The 12,091-nt window shown below is 35.0% G+C and overlaps 1 protein-coding gene and 1 long non-coding RNA gene across 3 annotated transcripts in view; both read left to right on the top strand.

Annotated features, from left to right (window-relative positions):
* The window catches only part of LOC110832940 (uncharacterized), a 176,196-nt gene extending 166,587 nt beyond the window's left edge, over nucleotides 1-9,609 (top strand). Inside the window, exons 3-4 of the long non-coding RNA XR_015534137.1 lie at nucleotides 4,745-4,793; nucleotides 9,497-9,609. This is a non-coding gene — a long non-coding RNA (uncharacterized LOC110832940). The remainder of the gene's footprint in view (nucleotides 1-4,744; nucleotides 4,794-9,496) is intronic.
* LOC110832898 (1-phosphatidylinositol 4,5-bisphosphate phosphodiesterase epsilon-1) overlaps nucleotides 1-12,091 on the top strand; it is a 468,153-nt gene that overhangs the window by 113,621 nt on the left and 342,441 nt on the right. The gene's annotated exons all lie outside the window — the stretch shown is intronic.

Here is a 12,091-nt window from a genome sequence, read left to right as displayed (position 1 = left end):
ATTCAGCCCACCCTTGAGCCAATAATACCAACTTGGCGAATTTTGCTGTTTATGTGAAATTTTGTATGAAGGCCATCATAAACATAACAAATTTTTATTTAATATTAAACATTTTTATATCTTAACAATTACAAACATGACGACGGTACCAAACATCTAGGTTATGTCTGCAAAATGTAACATTTTTCATGACAGGGAATAATTAATTGGTAAGCATGTAGAACGAAGCGATCGTGTCTTGTGTTGAGGAAGTCTCTCAGAATTTACCTGGGGAAACAGACAAATTATAGTACTCTCTGGTTAGGATATCCGATCACCAAGTTAAGTTTTGGAAGCTGGAAGCCTTCGAATACAAAATGGAATTTTTATCCTCTACGTTTCAACTATCGATATGAAATTTAATTTGTCCAAGTATGTAATACGGCGCGTAAAACCAGTAATTACTATTTTAAGCACCGTTTCAACGCAGTTTAGATACTCTTACTAGAGGTAGACCATTAAACAATAAGGCGATTTCTTCGTATTTGCAGTCCCATGGTCATTAAAAATAGCATGGAAATTTAATGTGTCAAGGCAGTAAAGGAGAGAAGGGGACAAAAATAATAAATAAAATATAAAGGAGACGGCACTACCAACACATTTCGACTTTTATAGACCTTGTCCAAATGGTACGAGAATTTACGAGAAACCTATGTCTCGAACAAAATATGTTCTGCGATGGTGCAATAACATTTTTTATGACAGAAAGGAAATTATCGTTATTTCCTCAAAAATGAAGTTAGTGGCACTTTAAACAGCTTTGTTTAAGCTCCTAAAGCACAGAACGTTTGTAGTTGTTTATCGATGTATGAGTTTTGTAGCTTTCGGCAAGGGTTTCATGACTTTCAGTTAACAATTACGCACATTCTAATCTGCTCTTCTGTTAATGTGCACACCTTGCGGGACGGATGTTTTGTGGGGCGCTTGCAATCTCTGGGTCTAATGGATAATAGAAAAATACATCGAACAAACTTAAATTATTTTACTGATTAATATAGAACTGGAACGGAAGCGGACGCCTTGCGGAATGTTTTTTATAGAAACCTTTAACACCTTATTCCTAAATTAATTTATTGTTGCTATTTTGTTACGCTGTATTACAGTAGTCAGTGCCAAACTATGCGTTTCGCCTACGTCACTAGAAGGGACATATATATTATGTAAACAAAAAACATTGCCTCTGACGACAAGGTACAAAGCATTCCATCTGAAAAGTAACGATTTACAGAGTCATCGTAAAGTCATGCGACCATTCCTGACACGTGTTATATTTGTTAAAAATAAATTACTTTAAGATCGTGAAACAAATACAATGTTGTATTAATTGTTGGAAATGTCCACCGCATTTAGCGATGCTTTCTTTCGCTATTTTCCTCATGTTTGGTACAATACCATAAAGAATTTCTGAAATGATGTTTGAAACGCACGGTTTTGCACTGACTGTTGTAGGAGGTATCTGTCAACGATCCAGGGTCAAGGCTTGTCCCTAAGGCTCATTACACACCAGACAACGGAAAACACATTTAAAATTAATTGTGTGATACGTGATGATCTTTCTCGAGATTTATGCTGTTCACAGAATGAACATATTTTACAGTTTTACACGGGAGTTTTTAACAGGGATGTTATCTAATTGATTATAAAATGTGGAGACTTTAATTTGTACAATCAGGTATCACCTTCGCCTTCATATTAAAATCAAGAAGTCCAATTATTTTAAAACTTGCTGATTATTTTTTCACTACGTTCCAATATTATTTCGTGCGGTATATTATTGATGTCATTATTTCTGCTTTACTGGGATATATTGTTCGTAACAAACTCTTATTACGGCTTTTTGAACTGCTTTTTGATTTTGGCAAATGTCCGAAGCAAAAACTGAAGGTTTAAGTACTTTCTGCACTTCATCGTTTAGCAGAAAATTAATTCTGTTCGCTGCACCTCAGCTGCCAGTGAGATTTTAAATACACCCGATGTTAGTATGTTTTAAAAAAAAGTGGATCTTTTGTATAATCGAATAACTGATAAATAAAAAAGTTGTCTTCATAATTATTGTGTTCTGTGTACTTTGATTTTTGTTATCTCTTTTTAGTATTTAATTTCATGGTGTTGACTCAGTAATTGGCTCATGTAGCTGTTGAGTTAGCACGTTTAAATTAAGAATTTAATTTTATTATTGCTTGAAGTTGAAATAAAATTTGCATTGGTATGAAAAATCGGTTTTCTAATGGCTTCTGTGCTGTTAACTATGAATATAAATTAGATACACAGAATCTCTCAACTTTTCATTCCCAAGCGGCAGCATCTTCGTCATTAATACTTTTAAAAACAAAATTACTTGGTCTTATATTGTGAATTCCTTTTATGTACAGGTACATGCAAGGATAATTAGAGACTGCTCTGTGTTTAGTGTACTCCATCACTTGAAAGTCAGTCCCTCAGGTATAATCATTGAAATATTCAACAAAGATTGTATTTCACTTATAGAACTTATTCACTCTTTCAGAAACTCATTAATTAGTGCATAACCTTTGTCCTGTTTAGACTCTTTAGGTTTTCATTTTAATATTTTCCGTCAAATCACAATTTTTAATAAGATAATAAAATATAAAATATTTAAAATATCATTTCACGTTCCGCATCGAATGATCGATTTACAAATTGGAACGTCTCTTACGACATGTTTCGGTTATATGTAACCGTCCTCAGGTATAAATTAGATTGGTAAATTTAAAACTCGAATTACCTTATCTTTAGGTTTTATTTTATTCTGGTCTCTGCAGCTCTTATTATATTTTATATTATTTTCAGAGATTATTTGTAATTGTCACTGTAGTTTTCTGCAATCGTGAAGCACTTAAATAATTTACTTGAATTATTACTTTGTTGTGCACAACTTGTGTTCAGTAATTGGTAGTTATTTTAATAGTCGAAATGTTATCTTAAGTGACATAAGACTTTTCGTAATCGTAATAATAAGAACACGTTATTGGACTCTGTGTAGATCAGTTCAATCCGTTTCACAGCATCACAAATTGTTTCTTCAAAACCTAGTCTATTTTAAAATTATCCTCTGATATACATGTGAGTAGATCTTACGACGAATACTTTATTTGCATTTATTGTACAAAGTGTCTAGTTTATCATAAATTCGAGTCCCGCACGATGTTACCACAAGCTTCTCGCTTAGCGAGGCAGGAGATTCTGATTGTTCATTGCCCGTTTTCCTCCTGCTGTATAATTTGCCTTTGTTCAAAGTAGAATATCGAAGTACCGAATTTCTGCTTCTCTGCCTGTCAAATTGGTTTAAATTGGATGAGCGGGAAAGTAATTGTAATTTTACCTATTGTTTTGTATGCATGTGAAATTTAGTCTCTCACCACTAAGGAAGAACATAATTGAGGCTGATTCTAGCACGAATTGCTGAGGAGAATATATTAACCAAAGAGAATAAACGTAATAGGAAAATGGAAAAAGTTACATAATGAAGATCCTCATGATTAATTCTCTTCACTAAATATTATTCTTATTTTTCTTCAAGTACTAGGCACTCTGGCGTATTTCGTCTTATATTTCACAATTTCTGATGGGTATTTATATTTCTCTTTGTACTTCCAGTTTGTAATTTAAAAGTGCCTCGGGAAGCCTACTTTTCCCCATTCTTAAGGCGTGTTCATACAAACGCCTGTACTTATTTTGTATTTATCCTTTCAGATCACATTTAAATGCTTCTGTATCTCTGTATTTCCCTTGAAACTTAGAAGAGTAAATCCAGTCACTGATGTTACGAATTTTATTTCGGCCAACTCGATTTTTCATTTGTCCAGCCGATTCATCGTTCAACTTTCGAGGCCATAAATTAACGTAGACCCTGCAATTTATAACGTTTTAATTTTATACACCCTACTGTTTTCTGTTTCAAATTATCCTTATTGTACAACACATCCTCTGAAATTTAGGATATTCGATTATGAACATCTTGATTTTTACAGCAGATTATGCTATAATCTATATAATTTAAATTAGATACGTCTATAATTTTATTATATACATCACTATTTTGCATATAGCATAATTATTCTTTGATATATCATCATTTTGTTTTTGTTAGTTGATATTTTCAAGTTAAATGCATTCATTGTATCTTCAAGTTGTTTAGAATCTATATATAGGCTGTTCTAATTTGCCATTGATTAATGACTTCTTCAGTGTATTAACAGTAATGGAGACAGGTGGCATCCTTTTTTACACATTGATTTATTACCTTTCTCGTCTTTACAGATTTTGTTCTATTATCTATAGTTTGTAGTAATTTTATACAGGCTCTGTGCTGTTTTACTAATTGATCAGGGACTTGTTTATTCCTCGTGGTGTCCCTTATAATATCTGGTAAAATCAGGGGACTGAGTTGGGCGAAACATGTAGAAAACATGGAGAAGTTGGTATGTACACGAGAAATAACAGCCGGAAAATCTAATGAAAAGGTCACTTCAGAGGATAATATTAAAATGTATTTTTAAAAAGTACTATGTGCTGAGGTAAACTCAATTTATCTGGCTCAGGATAGGGTATATTAGCGAGCTTTGTGAACACGGTCATATATTTACGAGATTCATAACAAGGGGGGAGTATCTCGAGCTTTGATTTCTCTGTGAAATTAGCAGGACTGTTACAAGTGTAATTAATTTAAATATTTTGTTTTCAGGTAAGCCTTGTTTCCTTGCTGGCAGTACCACAAATACGTCACCGCTGCGGTAAGTGACCCTTCCTTTAATTTTCTTTATTAGAAGTTTTTCCCATATACTAAACTGAATTATGTTTAGACGTCTATTTTTATGACATACAGATTTTATAATAGAATGATATTCCTTTAGGCCTTAATAGTAATAACATTTTTTTTATTTTACTTGATTTTACTGGCACCAAAAAACAATTGCTTACCTTGACCGTTTATACGAATCCACGGTGGTTCGAGAGCCATTGTTTTATTATCTGTTCAACGCTTGTTCAATTTGTACATAATATTCAGTTATTGTTCCAATAAATGTGTCGTTCTCATCAAAAGGTTAAGGATCGTACGTAGGTGTATATGAAACAGGAAATAAATCAAGTTTTCTGTGAAATCATGGTTGACTTTGAGATTCATGAATAATGAATTATTAATATAATTTAAATTGCATAGCTCAGAAGTAGTGAAATATTGGAAAATGTCTCGAGAAATGTTCTCATTATCCATGCATCTAGCTTGTTTCCTTACCACGTATTCATGCTGTACGTCTGCCAGGTCATTTACACTCCATCCTCCGACTATACCCACTCATCTGTCCATGGATCAGTTTAGATCTGATGAGATTAGAGGCTGTCGGGGCGACGAGTATAAAGATGACTGACCGACGTTTCAGAGGAGCATACTGACTCAATCATTAGCTTAGTTTTTCTGCCCTTCTCTCATCATTGTTTGCGACAATGTTTGGATTTGGACGTTTTTGGATATTTATGGAAGAGCTAAGCAAATAAAGGATAATAGGAGGAAGACAAGATATTTAAACATGGCTGTCTTCTGAGGTGTGAAAACATTTAGACTCGTAGAATTTGACCGACGTGTTAGGGATCAATTCTGTCCGCCATCATCAAAAGCCACTGACTAATATTGTAGGTAATGTGAATTAAATGATTGATTGGGTACTGATTATGTTGCATGCATAACATTTATGTAAATTATTTCGTAGTTTGGTGTTTATATATTTATTAACATTTTAATATATTCATAAGCATACAAAACGAAGTATGTATAAGTAGCCAGTGTTTCGTACGTCTAGGTCTTCATTCATTTATCTGCTTAACCTGTCCTGTCAGACCGACTGACCAATTTGTTTCCAGTCTTCATAGTACCTGTCATTTTGCATATTTCACAACATGCTGAAGCGAATGGTCCACTCGTTTATGTCCATAGTATCACAAGCATGCATGCAGTTCAATTAATATTACAGGACGTACGATATTGAATGAATGGAAGGGTGCTCGACTTAATGAAAGATAGACAGGTACAAACGAGTTATGTGGACCTACTGAGAAGTGTATGTTCGTGTGTTGGTTGATAGACTTAAGTGGGCAGTGTGATTGAAACAGATTAAGTAGGCAGTTGTGTGTTCTGCAGAAAGACTATGTAATTTAAATATTATAGACTGTAGTCATTTGAGCTATAACACCGTGTAGTCTACCCTGAAGATGGAGGGGACTAGTTTTTTTCCGAAAGGGTAGTAGCTACCAACAATACTACACGACGTCACAATCCTGTAGACCACAATCTCTATCTTCGCTGCTAGGATAACTTAAAATTTAATATTGTAAATTTTTTGATCGTAGGAAAATATCTCATGTTGTTCAATAGACAGGTACTTATATTGTTAAATAGGAATATATATGTCGGTTGGTAGATAGGCAGTTTGGTAACTAAGATCCACTGTAGCACTATTCTTCCATCATGTTCTGGGACTAAGATATTTAATGCATTTTTAATTCCCTTGTTTAAGCCACAGATCTCATAAATCATACCAGAGATTACGAAATAGTTGATGTGGATTATGTTTTTAAGCTTAATAACACATTCCATGGAATAATAGGAATAAATAATAAAATATCACCGTTGCTGTAGTACAAATGGCGTTAAGAATAATGTATGATGTTCTTCTGGGTTTTGGCGCCACGTAGACTCGTCCATAGATACCATTACGCAATAATTTTGTAAACAAGGACTAAAGATTTTGCCTAAAATGTTGTAGGGACTTTATGTAGACAGAATCTACAACCTCTGGGTAATAATGCAGTCTGATAATGTAATTTTTTTTTGACAGTACATGTAACTTGGAGTCTGTAATATACCTTGGCGACCTGAATTATCTCATGCTGTTCCCATAAGAATTATAGTCTGTTCTTAACGTCGGATAGAGCACACAACTACAGAGTCCTGTACTTTCCCTTGTAGTTCATTATTGTGGGCTTTACTTGGTAAAGGTTCGGCGGGTCTGTTCCCCAGGGAGTAACATGCCCTCGGCTGGTGGTGACAAATTAATATTTATAGCAGGGACTCGTAAAGCATGACTTGAAATGCGTCCTGCGGAACATTTAGCCTGAGCATGAGTTGTCCTGTTTCATGCATACGGAAACTTTGTAGAGAATTCAGTTTAAGACGTATAGGCCCACGGAGAGGGGCAAGGAGTCTGATTCACATTGCGGGAAGTTTGTCCTCGGTGGAAGATACTTTGTGATCCTCCTCAGACCAGACCGTCCAATGAAATGACCTGTGGGAACAGAAACACCTTTTATCTCACCCTTCGTTTCAGGGTACATCTTTATACTCTGTACAGACCTTACGTGAATAGGGTCTACCATTTGGATCTAAGTGGGAGGACGTATCTTTACACCTTGCACTTTTTATCAAATATTACGGTGATTATTTAAAGAAGAAATTGAACGGAAATGTAGGACGCATGCGAGATTATAAATGAGTAAATAATATTACTCGGGGAAACCTCTAGGTAAGACAGCACTTGGGAAACAGTGATTGTGCGTTGGAGGATAATATTAAAGTTGATTTGGAGGAACTACGTGTGAGCATGTGGTCTGAGTTCAAATGTACCAGGGTAGGGTCCAATGGCGGAGTCTAGTGAAAACGACAAAGAATCTTTCCTTTCCAAATAAAACGCGGCTATATTAAAATGCCTTCAGATGTTTAAAAATCTAACGGGCCCTCCAGAAATAATATACGGGCCTATATGCAAAAACAATATAATTTACTGATATATTAATTTAATAAACATTGTTCTATGAGTGACTTATAAGAAATAAATTGAAAGACCCTCCATTTAATCTACAGATGGGATATTTAATGACTTTGTTGATGTAGGTAAAGTACGGTTATATTCTTAAGGCGACTTTGATTTATTTCTGGCAAATATTTTAATTAGAATCGTTTCCTGACATGAGAAATATAGCTGGAGGCTCTTCTGACCTTAGAGGACATCGTGCCATGACTTATTGCAGGTGGTTTTACAACTGATCGCATTCACGCCACGCAACGAATTTGAGCGAGTTATAGTCGACCATGAATAATCAAGACTTGGTGAGCGTTCCAGCTGGAATGGGGATTAGAAATAAAGGCCTTTAATTTAAATACCAGGCTTTACCTGAGACGCTTCAGTGTTGGCCCTGATGGCTACTAATCTTATTTTGATCACATTTAATCTTCATGTCAGCGAATTACAAATCTTGTTGAAAGAATAACTTCTATATTGTGGTGCAATATTAAAGTAGATTAGCTATTCATGAATTTTACATTATGCTTTTAATCTTACATGGCAACTCCCTACCAAACGAAACAGATTCAGATGGAAGTAGACATTTATGAATCGAATCCATATCTTAATATATAATTCTACTTCTCTAAAGGAAAAGTGAGGTGACATAGAATCTGTTTAATAATTCTGTGTAAAATATATTCAGTAAAGTGTTATAGCCGTTTGCCTAATTTTTAGTTGTATCTGCCTTAAAGTTACATTTTAATCTATGGGCCTACGCAATTAGGTGACGAAATTGTTACCTAACCAGTGCATTGTTATTCTAAAATGGAGGTTCTCACGAAGGTGAAGATGTCGTTGTTCTGTTGTATTATCGTACTGACTTATTTGTAGATACCAACGCCCATCTTCAGGGCGGGGCGGATATTGATATAATTGTATTGTAATAATAATTCGCGAAGCAAGTACACAACTTGTTCTGATTTATTAGTGCTTCCTTAACGTACCAATACCATTTGATCCTCTCTGTTTTAATTGGACTATTTCGTAGGAATCCTGCAGTGTTCCCCTCTTTTGTACCAAATTATCTCTATAATCATGATTATTTGTCTCTGTGCAGAAAACACACCAATAAGCCGTAGTCATAATCTCATACATCCTCGGATACGCGAATCAGTTTTTTCGGTCGTCATAAAAAGAAAATTTCTGCGTATTAGATAGAGCTTCAAAGCGAAAGTTTTGCAGCCATAGAGACGTTTTACTTTGAATAATTTAAATTGATTTTCATCCTCTAATCATGTCACAACTGCGTGGAATTTATGCAAAATTCTGTATCATGAACACGTTAATGTTTAAGTGGGATTTGAGGTTGACCCCGTCGCCTTGATGATGGAGGCAGCAAGGATCTCTGAAACGTCGGTAAACTTCTACCAGACTACACGGTGCAACAACCCAGAAGACAGCCATTTTAACGTTTACGTTTTTTATCTGAAAAGTCAAGATAATTGAAAGTGACCTAAATATACATGATCGTGTGTTATCGACGAAATCTAAACACGCAACTCGATGCGTGAGTGGTAATAGATTAGTTTTAAGTACAGAATGACTATTTAGACGCAACCCATTTTAATTCTTATTACTGAGTTTGTAATTTCTTTTAGAGTTGTGCTAGATGCCCTGCTGCCTTTTAATTGGACAGATGAATGACGCAGTTGTACGAAATCGACTCAGACAGTTCGATAAATTCTCGAATTGCTTGGAACCTCGCTTCAGTATGTCTCCATAAATGCAGTATTGCAGTCTTAAATGTAATACGTTTAAATAAAAAAAATTAGTACCTTCATTTACAGATTATACTAATTTTATGTTTAGTAGTTGCGATGGTGATATCTGTGAACACAGTATACCACAATGAAAAATCTAAAATTTTATTTACAACAAAATGTGAATAATATAGTTATTTTAAGTCCTGAATAACATAAAATATTTCAAACATCACTACCAGTATAATGTGTCGCAACCCTTTAAAGCAATGTGGTAACTTAAATGTGCCATCTGCTTTAACATCAACTAACTCTGAATTTTGGCCACAGAATGTGTTTGTGGGTTTCATATGATTGTTGAATAAAGAGAGATTATTTTCGTAACAGCATTTGCCGACTGATCGTTTAAATGGAGATGCGTCGTGTTTATTTTACTGAACTTTTAAATATTATTTAGAAGAAATCCGTGCTTCAAGGGGTTAAACAAGCCACAGGGTTGTTAGTCTGCATTTAATTCTGTATTGTTTAGATCTCTAGCCACATAGGCCTACATCGCATGAGGATCTAATCTTAAATATCGAAAATTTGGTCAGTTTTGATGAATAATTTTAAGTCTTTGTCAGTTTTTAATTGTATAGAGTTCTTGGAATTTTAGCAACGTAAGCTTACACTCTTGGTGTTACATTTGGGGTGAATGGAAATACGTAACATAAAACACTACCAACGTCGTGATTGACTGATTTTCACTCCTGCTTTGTATTCAGGAAGTTCTGGGTTTAATTCTCTGCCCAGAAAGCTGCTAATTTCCGTGTTAACTTATTTTTCTTTTAAATGTTGGCATTGTTTAATTTTTTTCGACATAATAATCGCGACATTTAAGTCCTTACGATTTGAAAGTAAATTTCAAATGTTCTATTAGGTCCTTACTTGATTACAACAAAATTTCAATATTGTTTAAATATTTCATTTCGTAATACAGCCTGTCAGACGGGCGACTGCTCTGTCTTTGTTCAAAGTGCCAAAGTGCGTGGCCCTCTTGATGGCTTCAAACTCAATTACGCCTTGTTCCGGCAAATATTAGTCTATCTATATACCCTACACGCCCTATGACCTGAATACTGCATTAATGACAGTGGCGGCTCGTGTCTTACAGGCTAAAAGTTCTTTTTGAAACTTGTATCTTGATTACTGTTGATTTACAGTTTTATAATTAAGAGGCGGTTAAGACGAAAAGCTTGTCTCCGATGTTCGTATTGCAACGTTGTACTATTTTTCTGTGACCTTGAGACATGAAATTTGGTGGCGGCTACTATAATGGAAAACACGGAAAGGGGAACGAGTAATTTAGGCACTAATGGGCAATAATTTGGAGTTTGTGTTACTGCAGCTCGATGAAATTAAAATTACATGAGATATACAGATAATTTTATAATATTATGTATGTATATTCTTGTTTACCAACGGGCCTTCGTTTACCGTTATGGCGCCGCGGTTCATGAATTAATCATTCGCCAAGGATCGTATCTATAGACGTGGATCTCTTCTGCTCTTTGGAACTGGTCATTGTCATCCATTAGAAAGAAGAGAGACGAAGAAACAGAGAAAACTGAACTACATTATTTTATGTTTGCATACATGTGGTCCGTTCTTAGCAGAAATTTATTCAATAAACCAAGTGACATTTTATGCTAACCGCCTATTTTATGCACGAGTTCGGCCACAACAAATAACTGACTGCCTCTGTTTTAAAACGATGATAATGAAGCAGTTGGTGAAGAATCAGTCCGACTTTTACGGAGACTTAATTTTATTGTTGTATTGAGAAGAACCTGACAGTATCCCAGGTTACATGAATTTAACCCACACTGTCATATTCTGTTGCTTTAATATTTATCTTAATGTTATTCTGCCATCTGAAGCACAGATTTCTCAACTCACGTTCTCCGACTAAAATTTTGTGGATATTTCTTATTTCACACATGAGTGCAATGTCTGTCTTGCCCTCCTCAATTTTAATACCTTAATAAAATTTAGTGAAAATTAGGCCTACAAATCATGTAGCTCCTCATTATGGATTCTTTTTACTATTAACTTAATTACACTGTATTTTGTCCAAATATTGTTCTTAGCTGTTTGCTCTAAAACAGGAAAAATAACTGAATGTTGAAATTCATATTCTTGCCAGATGTCAGATGAGTGCAATATGGAAAATTAAGATGGTTGTCTTCTGAGACGTTGCCCTGTATTCCTATCGCCATGAAAACGGAGGCTGTAGCAATGTCAGAAACGTCGATCGGTTTCTACTAGACTACACGGCTCAACATTCCAGAAGACAGTAATCATCATTCTTTAACCGCGAGAACTTGTCTCAGGAACTTGGAATATGTCAGATGTAATGGAAGGGTCGAGTGTGGTTCCGCTTTGACAGACTTTTGGAACACGACCTAAAACATGTGTGATATAATGCTTTCACGACGACTGACATTAATAAAG

This window comes from Zootermopsis nevadensis, unplaced genomic scaffold (assembly GCF_977971745.1).
Source record: "Zootermopsis nevadensis isolate Lab colony 2312 unplaced genomic scaffold, Znev_1.0 Znev_ptg000008l, whole genome shotgun sequence".
Lineage (NCBI taxonomy): Eukaryota > Metazoa > Arthropoda > Insecta > Blattodea > Termopsidae > Zootermopsis > Zootermopsis nevadensis.
Note: the sequence above shows the minus strand (reverse complement) of the source record. Positions and strands in the feature narration are given on the sequence as shown.